The sequence below is a fragment of the Misgurnus anguillicaudatus genome, chromosome 16 (assembly GCF_027580225.2).
Source record: "Misgurnus anguillicaudatus chromosome 16, ASM2758022v2, whole genome shotgun sequence".
Classification (NCBI taxonomy): Eukaryota; Metazoa; Chordata; class Actinopteri; order Cypriniformes; family Cobitidae; genus Misgurnus; species Misgurnus anguillicaudatus.
Window position 1 is genome coordinate 37,215,986 of NC_073352.2, and position 14,160 is coordinate 37,230,145.

Sequence of the window (14,160 nt, forward strand, 5' to 3'; positions counted from 1 at the left end):
TTCCGGTCGAATATCCGAATTTCGTTACCGCGCCGCTCCGGCGCCTCGGGCCCGGTGCCTTCGACCTTCGGGTCGATTGGTCTGCCGGATGGGCCCTTTCGAACGAGCCCACCCGCGAGTATCTGGCCCTTTCCGCGGCGGAGATACGGGGGGCCGTCTCCGGATTTTCCCACGGCCGCTGCTCGGGCGCCTTAAGTCCGAGGACGTCGCCCTCGGGGTCGGTCGCTCTACCCGAGGGGACCTTTCGAACGAGCCCGCCCTCGACCCTCCGACCCTTTCCGCGGCCGAGATACGGCGGATCGAAAAAAAAAAAACGCTGGTCCGGAGTTCGCGCGCCCGTAGCGTCCGCTGCGTTCGTCCGCCGGAGGCGCGGCCGGTCTCGTTCAAAAGGTCTTTCCCGGGGCTTTCCGGCGACGCCGGGCCCGAGTCCGTGCGACCCCGTGGACCGGAGATACTTCCGGTCGAATATCCGAATTTCGTTACCGCGCCGCTCCGGCGCCTCGGGTCCGGGGCCTTCGAACTTCGGGTCGATTGGTCCGCCTGAGGGGCCCTTTCGAACGAGCCCACCCGCGAGTATCTGGCTCTTTCCGCGCCCGAGATACGGGGGGCCGTCACCGGATTTTCCCACGGCCGCTGCTCGGGCGCCTTAAGTCCGAGGACGTCGCCCTCGGGGTCGGTCGCTCTACCCGAGGGGACCTTTCGATCGAGCCCGCCCTCGACCCTCCGACCCTTTCCGCGGCCGAGATACGGCGGATCGAAAAAAAAACCGCTGGTCCGGAGTTTGCGCGCCCGTAGCGTCCGCTGCGTTTGTCCGCAGGAGGCGCGGCCGGTCTCGTTCAAAAGGTCTTTCCCGGGGCTTTTCGGCGACGCCGGCCCCGAGTCCGTGCGACCCCGGGGACCGGAGATACTTCCGGTCGAATTTCGGAAAACTTCGAACGGCCGTATCTCGAACGCCTCGGGCCCGGGGCCTTCGAACTTCGGGTCGGTCGGTCCGCCGGAGGGGCCCTTTCGATCGAGCCCACCCGGGAGTATCTGGCCCCTTCCGCAGCGGAGATACAGGGGGCCGTCTCCGGATTTTCCCACTGCCGCTGCTCGGGCGCCTTAAGTCCGAGGACGTCGCCCTCGGGGTCGGTCGCTCTACCCGAGGAGACCTTTCGAATGAGCCCGCCCTCGACCCTCCGACCCTTTTCGCGGCCGAGATACGGCGGTTCGAAAAAAAAAAACGCTCGTCCGTAGTTCGCGCGCCCGTAGCGTCCGCTGCGTTCGTCCGCCGGAGGCGCGGCCGGTCTCGTTCGAAAGGTCTCTCTCGGGGCTTTCCGTGGACGCCAGCCTCGGGTCCGTGCGACCCCGGGGGCCGGAGATACGGACTTCCACCGCTGCACCTTTAAACGGCCGTAGCTCGGGCGCCTTAAGACCGAGACCTTAGCCCTTTGGGTCCCTCATCCTCCAGGAGGGGCCCTTTCCAACGACCCCACCCACGTCTCCGTACCCCTTTCCCCGGCCGAGATACGACCCCGGGAACATCGCCCCGTCAACCCGACCACCGTGCACCCGAGGCCGGCTTTGGACCCCGCGACGGACACCCTGGAGCTCGTACCCGGCGCACCGTTTGGTCCCTGCCATCCCACTCTTAAGCACTCCCCCACCGAACTAAGCCCCATCCTCCCGGCCCTTCTGGAGAACCAAACAGTTGGTCAACCCCAAAATTTCTCCAACCGTTGGTCAACCCGAAAGATTTTCCAGCAGTTGGTCAACCTCAATCGACTTAGGTTTTGGAGCGTTCGAGTTTCCAGCAGTTGGTCAACCTCAATCGACTTAGGTTTTGGAGTGTTCGCGTTTCCAGCAGTTGGTCAACCTCAATCGACTTAGGTTTTGGAGCGTTCGCGTTTCCAGCAGTTGGTCAACCTCAATCGACTTAGGCTCTGGAGCTTTCGCCTCTCCAGCAGTTGGTCAACCCCAACGACTTAGGCTCTTGAGCTTTTACTTCTCCAGCAGTTGGTCAACCCCATCGACTTAGGTTCTGGGGCGTTCGCTTCTCCTGCCATAGACTTAGGTTCTAGAGCTATCGCCTCTCCGACAGTTGGTCAACCCCAATCGACTTAGGCTCTGGAGCTTTCACTTCTCCAGCAGTTGGTCAACCCCATCGACTTAGGTTCTGGAGCTTTCGCCTCTCCGACAGTTGGTCAACCCCGATCGACTTAGCTATATACCTGATGGCACCTGTTCGCCCTACCGTCCCCCGCGAAGGGGGAACCCGCCGGGTCCGCGGCCGGGAGGGTGCGCCTCGGTCGGCCTGGGGGACCGGAGATACTTCCGGTCGAAAATCCGAATTTCGTTACAGCGCCGCTCCGGCGCCTCGGGCCCGGGTCCTTCGACCTTCGGGTCGGTCGGTCCGCCGGAGGGGCCCTTTCGAACGAGCCCACCTGCGAGTATCTGGCCTTTTCCGCGGCGGAGATACGGGGGGCCGTCTCCGGATTTTCCCACGGCCGCTGCTCGGGCGCCTTAAGTCCCAGGACGTCGCCCTCGGGGTCGGTCGCTCTACCCGAGGGGACCTTTCGAACGAGCCCGCCCTCGACCCTCCGACCCTTTCCGCGGCCGAGATACGGCGGTTCGAAAAAAAAAAAACGCTCGTCCGGAGTTTGCTCGCCCGTAGCGTCCGCTGCGTTCGTCCGCCGGAGGCGCGGCCGGTCTCGTTCGAAAGGTCTTTCCCGGGGCTTTCCGGCGACGCCGGCCCCGAGTCCGTGCGACCCCGTGGACCGGAGATACTTCCGGTCGAATATCCGAATTTCGTTACAGCGCCGGTCCGGCGCCTCGGGTCCGGGGCCTTCGACCTTCGGGTCGGTCGGTCCGCCGGAGGGGCCCTTTCGAACGAGCCCACCCGCGAGTATCTGGCCCTTTCCGCAGCGGAGATACGGGGTGCCGACTCCGGATTTTCCCACGGCCGCTGCTCGGGCGCCTTAAGTCCCAGGACGTCGCCCTCGGGGTCGATCGCTCTACCCGAGGGGACCTTTCGAACGAGCCCGCCCTCGACCCTCCGACCCTTTCCGCGGCCGATATACGGCGGTTCGAAAAAAAACGTTCGTCCGGAGTTTGCTCGCCCGTAGCGTCCGCTGCGTTCGTCCGCCGGAGGCGTGACCGGTCTCGTTCGAAAGGTCTTTCCCGGGGCTTTCCGGCGACGCCGGCCCCGAGTCCGTGCGACCCCGTGGACCGGAGATACTTCCGGTCGAATATCCGAATTTCGTTACCGCGCCGCTCCGGCGCCTCGGGCCCGGTGCCTTCGACCTTCGGGTCGATTGGTCTGCCGGATGGGCCCTTTCGAACGAGCCCACCCGCGAGTATCTGGCCCTTTCCGCGGCGGAGATACGGGGGGCCGTCTCCGGATTTTCCCACGGCCGCTGCTCGGGCGCCTTAAGTCCGAGGACGTCGCCCTCGGGGTCGGTCGCTCTACCCGAGGGGACCTTTCGAACGAGCCCGCCCTCGACCCTCCGACCCTTTCCGCGGCCGAGATACGGCGGATCGAAAAAAAAAAACGCTGGTCCGGAGTTCGCGCGCCCGTAGCGTCCGCTGCGTTCGTCCGCCGGAGGCGCGGCCGGTCTCGTTCAAAAGGTCTTTCCCGGGGCTTTCCGGCGACGCCGGGCCCGAGTCCGTGCGACCCCGTGGACCGGAGATACTTCCGGTCGAATATCCGAATTTCGTTACCGCGCCGCTCCGGCGCCTCGGGTCCGGGGCCTTCGAACTTCGGGTCGATTGGTCCGCCTGAGGGGCCCTTTCGAACGAGCCCACCCGCGAGTATCTGGCTCTTTCCGCGCCCGAGATACGGGGGGCCGTCACCGGATTTTCCCACGGCCGCTGCTCGGGCGCCTTAAGTCCGAGGACGTCGCCCTCGGGGTCGGTCGCTCTACCCGAGGGGACCTTTCGATCGAGCCCGCCCTCGACCCTCCGACCCTTTCCGCGGCCGAGATACGGCGGATCGAAAAAAAAAACCGCTGGTCCGGAGTTTGCGCGCCCGTAGCGTCCGCTGCGTTTGTCCGCAGGAGGCGCGGCCGGTCTCGTTCAAAAGGTCTTTCCCGGGGCTTTTCGGCGACGCCGGCCCCGAGTCCGTGCGACCCCGGGGACCGGAGATACTTCCGGTCGAATTTCGGAAAACTTCGAACGGCCGTATCTCGAACGCCTCGGGCCCGGGGCCTTCGAACTTCGGGTCGGTCGGTCCGCCGGAGGGGCCCTTTCGATCGAGCCCACCCGGGAGTATCTGGCCCCTTCCGCAGCGGAGATACAGGGGGCCGTCTCCGGATTTTCCCACTGCCGCTGCTCGGGCGCCTTAAGTCCGAGGACGTCGCCCTCGGGGTCGGTCGCTCTACCCGAGGAGACCTTTCGAATGAGCCCGCCCTCGACCCTCCGACCCTTTTCGCGGCCGAGATACGGCGGTTCGAAAAAAAAAAACGCTCGTCCGTAGTTCGCGCGCCCGTAGCGTCCGCTGCGTTCGTCCGCCGGAGGCGCGGCCGGTCTCGTTCGAAAGGTCTCTCTCGGGGCTTTCCGTGGACGCCAGCCTCGGGTCCGTGCGACCCCGGGGGCCGGAGATACGGACTTCCACCGCTGCACCTTTAAACGGCCGTAGCTCGGGCGCCTTAAGACCGAGACCTTAGCCCTTTGGGTCCCTCATCCTCCAGGAGGGGCCCTTTCCAACGACCCCACCCACGTCTCCGTACCCCTTTCCCCGGCCGAGATACGACCCCGGGAACATCGCCCCGTCAACCCGACCACCGTGCACCCGAGGCCGGCTTTGGACCCCGCGACGGACACCCTGGAGCTCGTACCCGGCGCACCGTTTGGTCCCTGCCATCCCACTCTTAAGCACTCCCCCACCGGACTAAGCCCCATCCTCCCGGCCCTTCTGGAGAACCAAACAGTTGGTCAACCCCAAAATTTCTCCAACCGTTGGTCAACCCGAAAGATTTTCCAGCAGTTGGTCAACCTCAATCGACTTAGGTTTTGGAGCGTTCGAGTTTCCAGCAGTTGGTCAACCTCAATCGACTTAGGTTTTGGAGTGTTCGCGTTTCCAGCAGTTGGTCAACCTCAATCGACTTAGGTTTTGGAGCGTTCGCGTTTCCAGCAGTTGGTCAACCTCAATCGACTTAGGCTCTGGAGCTTTCGCCTCTCCAGCAGTTGGTCAACCCCAACGACTTAGGCTCTTGAGCTTTTACTTCTCCAGCAGTTGGTCAACCCCATCGACTTAGGTTCTGGGGCGTTCGCTTCTCCTGCCATAGACTTAGGTTCTAGAGCTATCGCCTCTCCGACAGTTGGTCAACCCCAATCGACTTAGGCTCTGGAGCTTTCACTTCTCCAGCAGTTGGTCAACCCCATCGACTTAGGTTCTGGAGCTTTCGCCTCTCCGACAGTTGGTCAACCCCGATCGACTTAGCTATATACCTGATGGCACCTGTTCGCCCTACCGTCCCCCGCGAAGGGGGAACCCGCCGGGTCCGCGGCCGGGAGGGTGCGCCTCGGTCGGCCTGGGGGACCGGAGATACTTCCGGTCGAAAATCCGAATTTCGTTACAGCGCCGCTCCGGCGCCTCGGGCCCGGGTCCTTCGACCTTCGGGTCGGTCGGTCCGCCGGAGGGGCCCTTTCGAACGAGCCCACCTGCGAGTATCTGGCCTTTTCCGCGGCGGAGATACGGGGGGCCGTCTCCGGATTTTCCCACGGCCGCTGCTCGGGCGCCTTAAGTCCCAGGACGTCGCCCTCGGGGTCGGTCGCTCTACCCGAGGGGACCTTTCGAACGAGCCCGCCCTCGACCCTCCGACCCTTTCCGCGGCCGAGATACGGCGGTTCGAAAAAAAAAAAACGCTCGTCCGGAGTTTGCTCGCCCGTAGCGTCCGCTGCGTTCGTCCGCCGGAGGCGCGGCCGGTCTCGTTCGAAAGGTCTTTCCCGGGGCTTTCCGGCGACGCCGGCCCCGAGTCCGTGCGACCCCGTGGACCGGAGATACTTCCGGTCGAATATCCGAATTTCGTTACAGCGCCGGTCCGGCGCCTCGGGTCCGGGGCCTTCGACCTTCGGGTCGGTCGGTCCGCCGGAGGGGCCCTTTCGAACGAGCCCACCCGCGAGTATCTGGCCCTTTCCGCAGCGGAGATACGGGGTGCCGACTCCGGATTTTCCCACGGCCGCTGCTCGGGCGCCTTAAGTCCCAGGACGTCGCCCTCGGGGTCGATCGCTCTACCCGAGGGGACCTTTCGAACGAGCCCGCCCTCGACCCTCCGACCCTTTCCGCGGCCGAGATACGGCGGTTCGAAAAAAAACGTTCGTCCGGAGTTTGCTCGCCCGTAGCGTCCGCTGCGTTCGTCCGCCGGAGGCGTGACCGGTCTCGTTCGAAAGGTCTTTCCCGGGGCTTTCCGGCGACGCCGGCCCCGAGTCCGTGCGACCCCGTGGACCGGAGATACTTCCGGTCGAATATCCGAATTTCGTTACCGCGCCGCTCCGGCGCCTCGGGCCCGGTGCCTTCGACCTTCGGGTCGATTGGTCTGCCGGATGGGCCCTTTCGAACGAGCCCACCCGCGAGTATCTGGCCCTTTCCGCGGCGGAGATACGGGGGGCCGTCTCCGGATTTTCCCACGGCCGCTGCTCGGGCGCCTTAAGTCCGAGGACGTCGCCCTCGGGGTCGGTCGCTCTACCCGAGGGGACCTTTCGAACGAGCCCGCCCTCGACCCTCCGACCCTTTCCGCGGCCGAGATACGGCGGATCGAAAAAAAAAAACGCTGGTCCGGAGTTCGCGCGCCCGTAGCGTCCGCTGCGTTCGTCCGCCGGAGGCGCGGCCGGTCTCGTTCAAAAGGTCTTTCCCGGGGCTTTCCGGCGACGCCGGGCCCGAGTCCGTGCGACCCCGTGGACCGGAGATACTTCCGGTCGAATATCCGAATTTCGTTACCGCGCCGCTCCGGCGCCTCGGGTCCGGGGCCTTCGAACTTCGGGTCGATTGGTCCGCCTGAGGGGCCCTTTCGAACGAGCCCACCCGCGAGTATCTGGCTCTTTCCGCGCCCGAGATACGGGGGGCCGTCACCGGATTTTCCCACGGCCGCTGCTCGGGCGCCTTAAGTCCGAGGACGTCGCCCTCGGGGTCGGTCGCTCTACCCGAGGGGACCTTTCGATCGAGCCCGCCCTCGACCCTCCGACCCTTTCCGCGGCCGAGATACGGCGGATCGAAAAAAAAAACCGCTGGTCCGGAGTTTGCGCGCCCGTAGCGTCCGCTGCGTTTGTCCGCAGGAGGCGCGGCCGGTCTCGTTCAAAAGGTCTTTCCCGGGGCTTTTCGGCGACGCCGGCCCCGAGTCCGTGCGACCCCGGGGACCGGAGATACTTCCGGTCGAATTTCGGAAAACTTCGAACGGCCGTATCTCGAACGCCTCGGGCCCGGGGCCTTCGAACTTCGGGTCGGTCGGTCCGCCGGAGGGGCCCTTTCGATCGAGCCCACCCGGGAGTATCTGGCCCCTTCCGCAGCGGAGATACAGGGGGCCGTCTCCGGATTTTCCCACTGCCGCTGCTCGGGCGCCTTAAGTCCGAGGACGTCGCCCTCGGGGTCGGTCGCTCTACCCGAGGAGACCTTTCGAATGAGCCCGCCCTCGACCCTCCGACCCTTTTCGCGGCCGAGATACGGCGGTTCGAAAAAAAAAAACGCTCGTCCGTAGTTCGCGCGCCCGTAGCGTCTGCTGCGTTCGTCCGCCGGAGGCGCGGCCGGTCTCGTTCGAAAGGTCTCTCTCGGGGCTTTCCGTGGACGCCAGCCTCGGGTCCGTGCGACCCCGGGGGCCGGAGATACGGACTTCCACCGCTGCACCTTTAAACAACCGTAGCTCGGGCGCCTTAAGACCGACACCTTAGCCCTTTGGGTCCCTCATCCTCCAGGAGGGGCCCTTTCCAACGACCCCACCCACGTCTCCGTACCCCTTTCCCCGGCAGAGATACGACCCCGGGAACATCGCCCCGTCAACCCGACCACCGTGCACCCGAGGCCGGCTTTGGACCCCGCGACGGACACCCTGGAGCTCGTACCCGGCGCACCGTTTGGTCCCTGCCATCCCACTCTTAAGCACTCCCCCACCGAACTAAGCCCCATCCTCCCGGCCCTTCTGGAGAACCAAACAGTTGGTCAACCCCAAAATTTCTCCAACCGTTGGTCAACCCGAAAGATTTTCCAGCAGTTGGTCAACCTCAATCGACTTAGGTTCTGGAGCGTTCGAGTTTCCAGCAGTTGGTCAACCTCAATCGACTTAGGTTTTGGAGTGTTCGCGTTTCCAGCAGTTGGTCAACCTCAATCGACTTAGGTTTTGGAGTGTTCGCGTTTCCAGCAGTTGGTCAACCTCAATCGACTTAGGCTCTGGAGCTTTCGCCTCTCCAGCAGTTGGTCAACCCCAACGACTTAGGCTCTTGAGCTTTTACTTCTCCAGCAGTTGGTCAACCCCATCGACTTAGGTTCTGGGGCGTTCGCTTCTCCTGCCATAGACTTAGGTTCTAGAGCTATCGCCTCTCCGACAGTTGGTCAACCCCAATCGACTTAGGCTCTGGAGCTTTCACTTCTCCAGCAGTTGGTCAACCCCATCGACTTAGGTTCTGGAGCTTTCGCCTCTCCGACAGTTGGTCAACCCCGATCGACTTAGCTATATACCTGATGGCACCTGTTCGCCCTACCGTCCCCCGCGAAGGGGGAACCCGCCGGGTCCGCGGCCGGGAGGGTGCGCCTCGGTCGGCCTGGGGGACCGGAGATACTTCCGGTCGAAAATCCGAATTTCGTTACAGCGCCGCTCCGGCGCCTCGGGCCCGGGTCCTCCGACCTTCGGGTCGGTCGGTCCGCCGGAGGGGCCCTTTCGAACGAGCCCACCCGCGAGTATCTGGCCCTTTCCGCAGCGGAGATACGGGGTGCCGTCTCCGGATTTTCCCACGGCCGCTGCTCGGGCGCCTTAAGTCCCAGGACGTCGCCCTCGGGGTCGGTCGCTCTACCCGAGGGGACCTTTCGAACGAGCCCGCCCTCGACCCTCCGACCCTTTCCGCGGCCGAGATACGGCGGTTCGAAAAAAAAAAAAAACGCTCGTCCGGAGTTTGCTCGCCCGTAGCGTCCGCTGCGTTCGTCCGCCGGAGGTTTGACCGGTCTCGTTCGAAAGGTCTTTCCCGGGGCTTTCCGGCGACGCCGGCCCCGAGTCCGTGCGACCCCGTGGACCGGAGATACTTCCGGTCGAATATCCGAATTTCGTTACCGCGCCGCTCCGGCGCCTCGGGCCCGGTGCCTTCGACCTTCGGGTCGATTGGTCCGCCGGAAGGGCCCTTTCGAACGAGCCCACCCGCGAGTATCTGGCCTTTTCCGCGGCGGAGATACGGGGGGCCGTCTCCGGATTTTCCCACGGCCGCTGCTCGGGCGCCTTAAGTCCCAGGACGTCGCCCTCGGGGTCGGTCGCTCTACCCGAGGGGACCTTTCGAACGAGCCCGCCCTCGACCCTCCGACCCTTTCCGCGGCCGAGATACGGCGGTTCGAAAAAAAAAAAACGCTCGTCCGGAGTTTGCTCGCCCGTAGCGTCCGCTGCGTTCGTCCGCCGGAGGCGCGGCCGGTCTCGTTCGAAAGGTCTTTCCCGGGGCTTTCCGGCGACGCCGGCCCCGAGTCCGTGCGACCCCGTGGACCGGAGATACTTCCGGTCGAATATCCGAATTTCGTTACAGCGCCGGTCCGGCGCCTCGGGTCCGGGGCCTTCGACCTTCGGGTCGGTCGGTCCGCCGGAGGGGCCCTTTCGAACGAGCCCACCCGCGAGTATCTGGCCCTTTCCGCAGCGGAGATACGGGGTGCCGACTCCGGATTTTCCCACGGCCGCTGCTCGGGCGCCTTAAGTCCCAGGACGTCGCCCTCGGGGTCGATCGCTCTACCCGAGGGGACCTTTCGAACGAGCCCGCCCTCGACCCTCCGACCCTTTCCGCGGCCGATATACGGCGGTTCGAAAAAAAAACGTTCGTCCGGAGTTTGCTCGCCCGTAGCGTCCGCTGCGTTCGTCCGCCGGAGGCGTGACCGGTCTCGTTCGAAAGGTCTTTCCCGGGGCTTTCCGGCGACGCCGGCCCCGAGTCCGTGCGACCCCGTGGACCGGAGATACTTCCGGTCGAATATCCGAATTTCGTTACCGCGCCGCTCCGGCGCCTCGGGCCCGGTGCCTTCGACCTTCGGGTCGATTGGTCTGCCGGATGGGCCCTTTCGAACGAGCCCACCCGCGAGTATCTGGCCCTTTCCGCGGCGGAGATACGGGGGGCCGTCTCCGGATTTTCCCACGGCCGCTGCTCGGGCGCCTTAAGTCCGAGGACGTCGCCCTCGGGGTCGGTCGCTCTACCCGAGGGGACCTTTCGAACGAGCCCGCCCTCGACCCTCCGACCCTTTCCGCGGCCGAGATACGGCGGATCGAAAAAAAAAAAACGCTGGTCCGGAGTTCGCGCGCCCGTAGCGTCCGCTGCGTTCGTCCGCCGGAGGCGCGGCCGGTCTCGTTCAAAAGGTCTTTCCCGGGGCTTTCCGGCGACGCCGGGCCCGAGTCCGTGCGACCCCGTGGACCGGAGATACTTCCGGTCGAATATCCGAATTTCGTTACCGCGCCGCTCCGGCGCCTCGGGTCCGGGGCCTTCGAACTTCGGGTCGATTGGTCCGCCTGAGGGGCCCTTTCGAACGAGCCCACCCGCGAGTATCTGGCTCTTTCCGCGCCCGAGATACGGGGGGCCGTCACCGGATTTTCCCACGGCCGCTGCTCGGGCGCCTTAAGTCCGAGGACGTCGCCCTCGGGGTCGGTCGCTCTACCCGAGGGGACCTTTCGATCGAGCCCGCCCTCGACCCTCCGACCCTTTCCGCGGCCGAGATACGGCGGATCGAAAAAAAAAACCGCTGGTCCGGAGTTTGCGCGCCCGTAGCGTCCGCTGCGTTTGTCCGCAGGAGGCGCGGCCGGTCTCGTTCAAAAGGTCTTTCCCGGGGCTTTTCGGCGACGCCGGCCCCGAGTCCGTGCGACCCCGGGGACCGGAGATACTTCCGGTCGAATTTCGGAAAACTTCGAACGGCCGTATCTCGAACGCCTCGGGCCCGGGGCCTTCGAACTTCGGGTCGGTCGGTCCGCCGGAGGGGCCCTTTCGATCGAGCCCACCCGGGAGTATCTGGCCCCTTCCGCAGCGGAGATACAGGGGGCCGTCTCCGGATTTTCCCACTGCCGCTGCTCGGGCGCCTTAAGTCCGAGGACGTCGCCCTCGGGGTCGGTCGCTCTACCCGAGGAGACCTTTCGAATGAGCCCGCCCTCGACCCTCCGACCCTTTTCGCGGCCGAGATACGGCGGTTCGAAAAAAAAAAACGCTCGTCCGTAGTTCGCGCGCCCGTAGCGTCCGCTGCGTTCGTCCGCCGGAGGCGCGGCCGGTCTCGTTCGAAAGGTCTCTCTCGGGGCTTTCCGTGGACGCCAGCCTCGGGTCCGTGCGACCCCGGGGGCCGGAGATACGGACTTCCACCGCTGCACCTTTAAACGGCCGTAGCTCGGGCGCCTTAAGACCGAGACCTTAGCCCTTTGGGTCCCTCATCCTCCAGGAGGGGCCCTTTCCAACGACCCCACCCACGTCTCCGTACCCCTTTCCCCGGCCGAGATACGACCCCGGGAACATCGCCCCGTCAACCCGACCACCGTGCACCCGAGGCCGGCTTTGGACCCCGCGACGGACACCCTGGAGCTCGTACCCGGCGCACCGTTTGGTCCCTGCCATCCCACTCTTAAGCACTCCCCCACCGGACTAAGCCCCATCCTCCCGGCCCTTCTGGAGAACCAAACAGTTGGTCAACCCCAAAATTTCTCCAACCGTTGGTCAACCCGAAAGATTTTCCAGCAGTTGGTCAACCTCAATCGACTTAGGTTTTGGAGCGTTCGAGTTTCCAGCAGTTGGTCAACCTCAATCGACTTAGGTTTTGGAGTGTTCGCGTTTCCAGCAGTTGGTCAACCTCAATCGACTTAGGTTTTGGAGCGTTCGCGTTTCCAGCAGTTGGTCAACCTCAATCGACTTAGGCTCTGGAGCTTTCGCCTCTCCAGCAGTTGGTCAACCCCAACGACTTAGGCTCTTGAGCTTTTACTTCTCCAGCAGTTGGTCAACCCCATCGACTTAGGTTCTGGGGCGTTCGCTTCTCCTGCCATAGACTTAGGTTCTAGAGCTATCGCCTCTCCGACAGTTGGTCAACCCCAATCGACTTAGGCTCTGGAGCTTTCACTTCTCCAGCAGTTGGTCAACCCCATCGACTTAGGTTCTGGAGCTTTCGCCTCTCCGACAGTTGGTCAACCCCGATCGACTTAGCTATATACCTGATGGCACCTGTTCGCCCTACCGTCCCCCGCGAAGGGGGAACCCGCCGGGTCCGCGGCCGGGAGGGTGCGCCTCGGTCGGCCTGGGGGACCGGAGATACTTCCGGTCGAAAATCCGAATTTCGTTACAGCGCCGCTCCGGCGCCTCGGGCCCGGGTCCTTCGACCTTCGGGTCGGTCGGTCCGCCGGAGGGGCCCTTTCGAACGAGCCCACCTGCGAGTATCTGGCCTTTTCCGCGGCGGAGATACGGGGGGCCGTCTCCGGATTTTCCCACGGCCGCTGCTCGGGCGCCTTAAGTCCCAGGACGTCGCCCTCGGGGTCGGTCGCTCTACCCGAGGGGACCTTTCGAACGAGCCCGCCCTCGACCCTCCGACCCTTTCCGCGGCCGAGATACGGCGGTTCGAAAAAAAAAAAACGCTCGTCCGGAGTTTGCTCGCCCGTAGCGTCCGCTGCGTTCGTCCGCCGGAGGCGCGGCCGGTCTCGTTCGAAAGGTCTTTCCCGGGGCTTTCCGGCGACGCCGGCCCCGAGTCCGTGCGACCCCGTGGACCGGAGATACTTCCGGTCGAATATCCGAATTTCGTTACAGCGCCGGTCCGGCGCCTCGGGTCCGGGGCCTTCGACCTTCGGGTCGGTCGGTCCGCCGGAGGGGCCCTTTCGAACGAGCCCACCCGCGAGTATCTGGCCCTTTCCGCAGCGGAGATACGGGGTGCCGACTCCGGATTTTCCCACGGCCGCTGCTCGGGCGCCTTAAGTCCCAGGACGTCGCCCTCGGGGTCGATCGCTCTACCCGAGGGGACCTTTCGAACGAGCCCGCCCTCGACCCTCCGACCCTTTCCGCGGCCGAGATACGGCGGTTCGAAAAAAAACGTTCGTCCGGAGTTTGCTCGCCCGTAGCGTCCGCTGCGTTCGTCCGCCGGAGGCGTGACCGGTCTCGTTCGAAAGGTCTTTCCCGGGGCTTTCCGGCGACGCCGGCCCCGAGTCCGTGCGACCCCGTGGACCGGAGATACTTCCGGTCGAATATCCGAATTTCGTTACCGCGCCGCTCCGGCGCCTCGGGCCCGGTGCCTTCGACCTTCGGGTCGATTGGTCTGCCGGATGGGCCCTTTCGAACGAGCCCACCCGCGAGTATCTGGCCCTTTCCGCGGCGGAGATACGGGGGGCCGTCTCCGGATTTTCCCACGGCCGCTGCTCGGGCGCCTTAAGTCCGAGGACGTCGCCCTCGGGGTCGGTCGCTCTACCCGAGGGGACCTTTCGAACGAGCCCGCCCTCCGACCCTTTCCGCGGCCGAGATACGGCGGATCGAAAAAAAAAAACGCTGGTCCGGAGTTCGCGCGCCCGTAGCGTCCGCTGCATTCGTCCGCCGGAGGCGCGGCCGGTCTCGTTCAAAAGGTCTTTCCCGGGGCTTTCCGGCGACGCCGGGCCCGAGTCCGTGCGACCCCGTGGACCGGAGATACTTCCGGTCGAATATCCGAATTTCGTTACCGCGCCGCTCCGGCGCCTCGGGTCCGGGGCCTTCGAACTTCGGGTCGATTGGTCCGCCTGAGGGGCCCTTTCGAACGAGCCCACCCGCGAGTATCTGGCTCTTTCCGCGCCCGAGATACGGGGGGCCGTCACCGGATTTTCCCACGGCCGCTGCTCGGGCGCCTTAAGTCCGAGGACGTCGCCCTCGGGGTCGGTCGCTCTACCCGAGGGGACCTTTCGATCGAGCCCGCCCTCGACCCTCCGACCCTTTCCGCGGCCGAGATACGGCGGATCGAAAAAAAAAAACGCTGGTCCGGAGTTTGCGCGCCCGTAGCGTCCGCTGCGTTTGTCCGCAGGAGGCGCGGCCGGTCTCGTTCAA